Genomic DNA, 7,271 nt, shown 5'->3' with positions numbered 1-7,271 from the left:
CATATGCACAAGATTCTGAATATAATGGAGAACTTTTGGACAACTTTTTTAATAGGAAACTACAGAGTCATATGCACAACTAGTGGACAATATTTTTGGGCAACATATTTGACTTAGTTGCTTTTTAGATGGGATATCTAACAATTTGGATAGTTGATACCTTTTGTAAAACTCTTTTGAATACCTTTTGTAATTAATGAAGCTACAAAAATATATTAGATTCTATATTTGCATTTTGAGTAGCTTCTAGTTTAACACAAATTCTTTATGAAATGGATGAATATTTTTAAATGTGATGGTAAAGTTTATTTCTATAAGTTCACAATGATCTCAAATGTACGTGAAGTTTTCTTTACTTTTGATATGAACCCATTCTTTTAACATTGGTATAATGGAATGGAAGTTGCTGAACAAGTCCAACTTATTAATATGAGTTCAGGCTTATAACATTGGTAAATTGGAAATGAAAGTAGCTGAACAAGATGGCCACACCATTCATAACTAACATTCACCTTTAAAGCTATGAGAAAATTTGTTTTGATGAAAATGATTTGCTCATCTCATTCATTGAATCAAATCTGTACAAATATACACCAAAAGAACCAGATCAACTCTGTAACTATCTTAACAGATTGCTACACGTGTGAACAAGGACTAACAAACATAACACTCTTACATGTGCTTGACTTACTAAGCTAACTATACTTATATACAAACTACATATCATTCACTATACAATTACAACTAAGCTACACTTCTGCTCTGTCGTTTAGAAAGATTTATACTATTCTTGAGCGTCTTCAATTTTGTAACACAAGACACAATCCCTTGATGCTCATCCAATCCTTCAAGCTGCATATCATCTGCTCTTGGACATACTATTGCACTGTTTGATTGCCTTGCCTGCTCTGGTGCTTGTGTGTGCTGCTCTGGTGCACTAGCTGCTGCACTATGTCGCAGCCTGAGCTACTCTGCTGTGGCAGCTGATGTTGCACCTGTTGTAGCTAATGTTTTATCATCATGCCTTTGACAAATGCTAAAAACATTATGACACAAAAAGGTATTGTTAGCATGAACACAAGATAACATAATAATATATATCATCCAGGATGACAACTGCAAGGTAAGTCATCTGCCTTCAAAACTAAAACTTCTCATTTAGGTGCATGATAACTAACAGTTCAAACAGTACTTAATACACCTAATCAACCTATATGGCTAACTAATGTACATCAGAAACTAACAACTTGGCCATTTCAAATAGGTTTTTCATTTTGTCATGAATAAAGCCAATTAGGGAAGAACAAAAGAAAAAACTTGCCAAACCATTGGATTGTCCATATCTTGATCAAAACAATTTGGGACCTATAACACTGACTCCACATTGCCAAATGAAATTAAAACACAAGCTTCATTAGGGAGAGAACAGGGCAGCTCATTCATATCTAATATAGAGAACAAGCGTAGCTGCTACAAATTTCCAATAAATCTGATAATATCAAAAACAAATTCAAAGAAAGAGAACAAGTTTTCATCCACTAAATTTGGGAATAATTAAAGCAACAATGCCAAATTCAAAGAGATACAGATCAGTTTCAGTATCCTAATCTTTGTTTCATAAAAGCTGGGGATATATATCAGAAATAAATATCTTGTTCAAGATATCAAATATACAACATGTTTCAGGTTCTAGTATTCCTATCTATCTCCTTTCCACACTAAAATGTTCCTTTTTTTTTTCTTTTTTTTAATGTGATGAGTGAAAAAACCCATCTGTAGTTGCAAAAAAAAAAAAAGAAAAAGAAAATTAAAAAGAAGATGTGAAAATGTACTGAAAAGAAACAGATAGAATGGAAAAATTACCCTTTTGGGTCGTTGGGCGTCGGAATCGGGGAGTGAGAAAATGGGCCGGGTTCTCCAAACCGACGGTGATGCTAGAAAAAGAGAGCTCAGCAAAAACGAAGCAATGACGCACCAACCAGTCACGGCAGCACAATCAAAGAAATACACAGGGCTCATCCGAGACACTCGAGTCCCGACAAGAAATGTCAAGAATACTCTAGTCCTAGGGAGAGATAGTATAAGCATCGAAAGCAAAGAATTTGGGCAACAATATGCCAAGGGTCCCATGCCGCTGTACCATAGAACATGACTACAACAACCTCTTCTCAGACACCCAAAACCGCCCTCCAAATCTCCAAAGTCACAAAATTTTGCTTCTTTTAACCCGATTCTCAAAAACTCAAAATAATCAAAGCCATACACTTGAAACCCACAATTCTGAACTCCAAACTACTTTCCCAAGAAAACCCAGTTCTTCAATAACAAAATTCAACACACAAATCAATCTAATTCCAATAAGGTTCGCATCGAGAAAATGGAAGAGGCAATTGTGGATGGAAGGGAGTTCGGGCATGAGAGACAGAGATTAATGTTTGATTTCTGGCATTAGATTTGAAAGGGACGAAGGAGAGAGTGAAAGAGTAAAAGTGGCAGGGGTTCAAAAAATATGAGGGTTTCATTTTGGGATTTTTTTTTTTTGGAAGCTGGGTTTCATTTTGGGAATTGAATTCGAAAGAGGAGGACGAGAGACAGAGATTAACAGTGGGCGGGGTTTGATTTATTTTCAGGGGGCAAGATTGTCTTTTTATTTGGGTTTGTGCAGTAAACTGAGGTGCCTTATCTTGGACAGATGTCAGCTATTTATTGGACAAGAAACATCAGAGGCTGAGCTGGTAATCCGGAAACACTATAGACTTTCTCGTCATTGACACCTCCTCTTCGGCCACTGGAATTTCATCATCATCGTCAGCTATAGCAAGTTCTTAATGCGGAGCTCTCCAAGTCATTCTCCCTCAGTTTTGGTTTGGACTCTCAGCTCACTGCCACTCTTTCAGATATTCTTTTTGCTACTAGGTGTTTGATAAATTGACTGAGAGAACTAAAGATTGATGCGTTTTGGGGAAAATTAGTTGGCTGAAGAAGTGGATTTTGTGAAAGCATTTTGGGAAGCAACCAAACACCTAAAAAAAAAAAAGAGAGAACCATAAAACCATCGAAAAAATACAAAACTTCAGGATATCAAACAAAACATCAGATCTGATGAAACCCACAAAAGAAATTACAAATCCATGAAAATCCACAAAAGAAATCACCTTCTGTAGTTCTTCAAAGTCCAGTAAGAGACTCTGATGCCTCATCCTGGTTCTTGGGTCCTCACCCACAACATATGGAGAAGTTGGTCTTCTTCATCAGATCAACCCAAAAGCCAAGAACCAAAGAACCAAAATTAAAGAGAGAGAATAGGCAGGGAGAAATAAATAGAGCACAGAAAGATGGGTAATGAAAGAGAGAGAAAGAGAATTAATGAAATAGATAAAGAAAGCATTGATAATAAGTAAATAACCCCTTGAAAAAAAAGAAAAAAGATAATAAGTAAATAACCATGTTTGAAGTAATTAATAACCAAAATGACGCTGTTTTGGATTATTATTTTTATTTCTTAATTTAGTTTTTTACTAAAAAAATGTTAATTACCAAAAAAAAAAAGAGGGAATTACGTGGTTTCCCTAACCGCTAAAATTCAAAAACCATTCCCACCCCACCGATACTCTAACTAGACTAATTGAGAATTTTAGGGGAGAAAGAAAAAGGGGGAAAGAGAGAGAAAGTGAGAGATTGACCGGAGAGGGAGATATATGAAACTGAGAGAGAAAGAGAGATCGAGAGAGAGAGAGAGAGAGAGACGGGGGGGGGGTGGGGGGGTGGAAGAAAGAACACGAGAGAAAAGAGGGATTTCGCGGCGACTTCGTCGACTTCGGTGGGCTATGGTCTATTTCTCCACTTCAGGAGGTAGCTCTAGCTCCGACCAAGTACAACTTTGGGTAAGTTCTAATTGATATGAGAGTAAAATTATAGTTATTTTTTCTTTTTACTCTTTCTTTTCTTTTGGTTTATAGTGTTTGGCAGCTACTGAATTGGCCACTGTATTCAAACCAGTCATTTCTTTGTAAACTTTTTTCCTCATATTAGTATACTTCTATCTTTATGGTTGTTAATGGTCATTTTCGCGACAAATTTTATGGTTTGACAGAATGACTAAACCCAATTGCTTAGCGGGTTCGACTAATGTATTTTATCAATATATTTTGCTCTGTTGCATGGCCTAAGCCCATGCGAATGGTTGGGGAATTGAGTAGGAATGGTTTCGGTGGGTGTGGGTTAGTTCCCATTGGACTTTTTACATAGGCCTAGCCCGTGTGTGCCATGAAGTGGGCTAGGGACACTGGGGGCATCTAGAGCCCACGAAGGAGGTCCAGTGGTAGAAATTTCTACCCCAGATTTGGCTCCATGCTCTGGGTGACTGTGCCCCTAATTTTCATCCCAACTCTATTTTCCACACCTAGGCACAACTGACTCTAAGAAAAAGGCTGAGCAGCTTAGCCCACTCAGCCACCCAAATGTAGTTTTCCAAGGCCTATAAAGACCAGAGACAACAATTATGAAGAAAATATAACTTTGTTTCTAAAATCATGCAAAAAGTAATCAAACATTTCCCTAAGCATAAAACATAATACACCAAGTCATAGAAATAGCATCTGAAAGGTCCAAGGCCTTCCTCCTACCTAAAAACTGGTCACAAGCATCCCCTAAAGCTTAGTATAAATATACATCACTAGCCCACAAGAAAAGGAACGTTTTCCCTACAAAAACCCCAAAACTTTGACACAAAAGCCCAATCAATTACCTAGTGTATGGATGATTTGAAGGCTTGGAGGTGAAGATACTGATATAAGGGAACTCTCCCTCTCTTGCTCGGGACCTCCCTCCATTTCTTCATCTTGGTGACTGTGGGTTGAAATTTTTGATTTATGAATATATAGTTTCTGCACTTTCTTGTGTTTTCATTTTTTGTGTTAGTTTCTCTTTCCATAAAGCACCATTAGCCTTTGTGTACCTCACATTGCGAATTTTGGGCTTGGCTCTCCAAATAACTAACGAATTTAATGAACCCAAGGGGAGTTTTAGGCTCATTTCTGCAATCTCAACCTTTGTCGCAAAATCTCCTCGACAACGGTCAAGAAAGAAATGAAAAATGACTTTTTTTTTTTTAGAAGAATGACCTCGAAACTTTATTGAAAGAAAAGTTAGCCATAATCGGTTGTAAGAACATCATGAAGGTGGGAGAGAATATCTTCCATCTACACCAATAAACCTCTAACATGTTTAGCATATTTAGCTAAGTTGTGAGCTATAGTATTATCTACTTTACTAGTATGAAAAAAAGAAGTACGATTGAAAGCTGATATGGTAGGTTGTACTGTTGCAATAAGATGTTTGAAGAATGCCAAAGACTCCTCTTTGTTGTTGAGAGCATTAATAAGCACCATGGGATCTCCCTCAAGAATTAAGGAAGAGAGACCAAGGTTGTGAACAAAAAAGATGGCTCAAACTTTTTACAAAGCTTCAACATCATCGGATGTGCAAGGGAGAGGGACTTTCTTCATGAGGGATGCATGAATTAACCCTTGGTTGTCCCAAAGTACAACACACAAACCTACCTCTTTTGAAGCTTTGAACACTGCTCTATCAAAATTAACTTTAAACAAGGGAGTTGGAGGAGGAACCCACCGAGTTTGATTCGGAGATTGGGTAGAAGCATGAATCGATGCCTTGTGGGAGTTACGTTAAAAACTTTCCAAAATTTGGGTAGCTAAAGGAATAACTTGAGATATCGGTTAATCCTTTGAGCTTGTCCTAAGTTGGTTTCTATGGTACTAGATAGACCAAACTAGCATAACAAACCACTCCAAATCTTCTCCATCTTTCTTAATATAGCGTATCAGATCCAAAAAGCTAGTGAAAGTATTATTTTGCCGAAACAACCATGTTGGAGAATTCCAAAATCTAAATAGGCGCAAGGTCTGGGCAAGACCAAATAGAATGTAAAACAACCTCAGAAGATTATTTACAGTTGTGACACGTCTTCAAAAAGAACTCTACGCCGACCCAAATTCTTTTTTACTGGAATAGCTTCCTTACATGCTCTCCATAGAAACTATTAATGAAAAAATGATTTGTAAATCAGCAATTCGAAGAAAGTTAATTTTTTTTAAAAAAAATTTAAAAACCTATTGCATTTTTTTTTTTTCTTTTTCGTTTCTAGGGATAAAAGCCTATGTCATTGATATATAACTTAGTAGGTAAAAAAAAGTAATGAACATATTTACCTTTTGTAGTGGTACTCTGGTTATGTAATGTCTTATAAATTGGTTTAAAACACTAATATATATACTTTCATGTGTATTTAAATAAGTATTATTGTTTCTAATATATATATATATATATATAAGGATGTTTATCCCACATCAGTTATGTGTGTCTAGTGTTTATTGTTTATAAACCCAGTCTACTACTACAAGAGTTACACCCTTTTGTAATGGTACTCTGGTTATGTAATATCTTGTAAACTAGTTTAAAACACTAGTATATATACTTTCGTGTGTATTCTAATAAGTATTACTATTTCTCAAAAAAAAAAAAACTCTAAGTAACATACTATGAGTGGTCAAACACATGAATTCACTATTTGTTTTTACCAATCACACTCTGTTACGTCACAGTTGTAATAAGAAGCTGTGAAAATTTTTGTGATACTGGCCTTTTGCACCTGATGTTCCTAACACTGAAACAGGATCAGTCTGCCTCACTCATACTACTATCAATCAAAATTAAAAAGTAGAGCTCTTCCATTAAAATAAAAAAAAATAAAAAGTAGAGCACTACTGCACTAGAGCTCCGTAAAAAGTCACTAGCCTCTGAGCATGCGCTCACACACGTGCTCAAAGGCTCTTCTATTTTTTTAGTAAATGTTAATAATTTGAATCCATTATAATTTGGGATTACTACATTTTCTAGTCACAAAATATCTAGGGGTGTGACGAAAAAAAAAATACCTAGAGGAGTGATGAGTATTATATGTATGTAGATGAAATCTTTTTTTCATCACACCCCTACGTATTTTGTGATTAGAAAATGTAGTAATCCCAAATTATAATGGATTCAAATTATTAATTTTTACCAAAAAAATAGAAGAGCCTCCGAGCATGCACGTGAGCGCATGCTCAAAGGCTAGTTACAAAATTATGCATTTGTGGTATGATGAATATTATGCGTTTCATCACACCCCTAGATTTTTTTTGTGATTGAAAAATGTAGTAATCTCAAATTATAATGGATGCAAATTATTAATATTTATCCAAAAAAATAGA

At 35.8% G+C, this 7,271-nt stretch overlaps 1 long non-coding RNA gene across 1 annotated transcript; it reads right to left on the bottom strand.

The window, feature by feature from the left end:
* Nucleotides 1-531: 531 nt before the first annotated feature.
* LOC112036687 (uncharacterized) lies at nt 532-3,391 on the bottom strand. The gene is made up of 3 exons (XR_002885705.2): nt 3,156-3,391; nt 1,864-3,023; nt 532-1,036 (listed from the first exon to the last, which is right to left on the bottom strand). It is a non-coding gene; the product is annotated as an uncharacterized LOC112036687 (long non-coding RNA).
* Nucleotides 3,392-7,271: the final 3,880 nt, after the last annotated feature.

This window comes from Quercus suber, unplaced genomic scaffold, assembly GCF_002906115.3.
Source record: "Quercus suber isolate HL8 unplaced genomic scaffold, Cork oak 2.0 scaffold_61, whole genome shotgun sequence".
Lineage (NCBI taxonomy): Eukaryota > Viridiplantae > Streptophyta > Magnoliopsida > Fagales > Fagaceae > Quercus > Quercus suber.
Note: the sequence above shows the minus strand (reverse complement) of the source record. Positions and strands in the feature narration are given on the sequence as shown.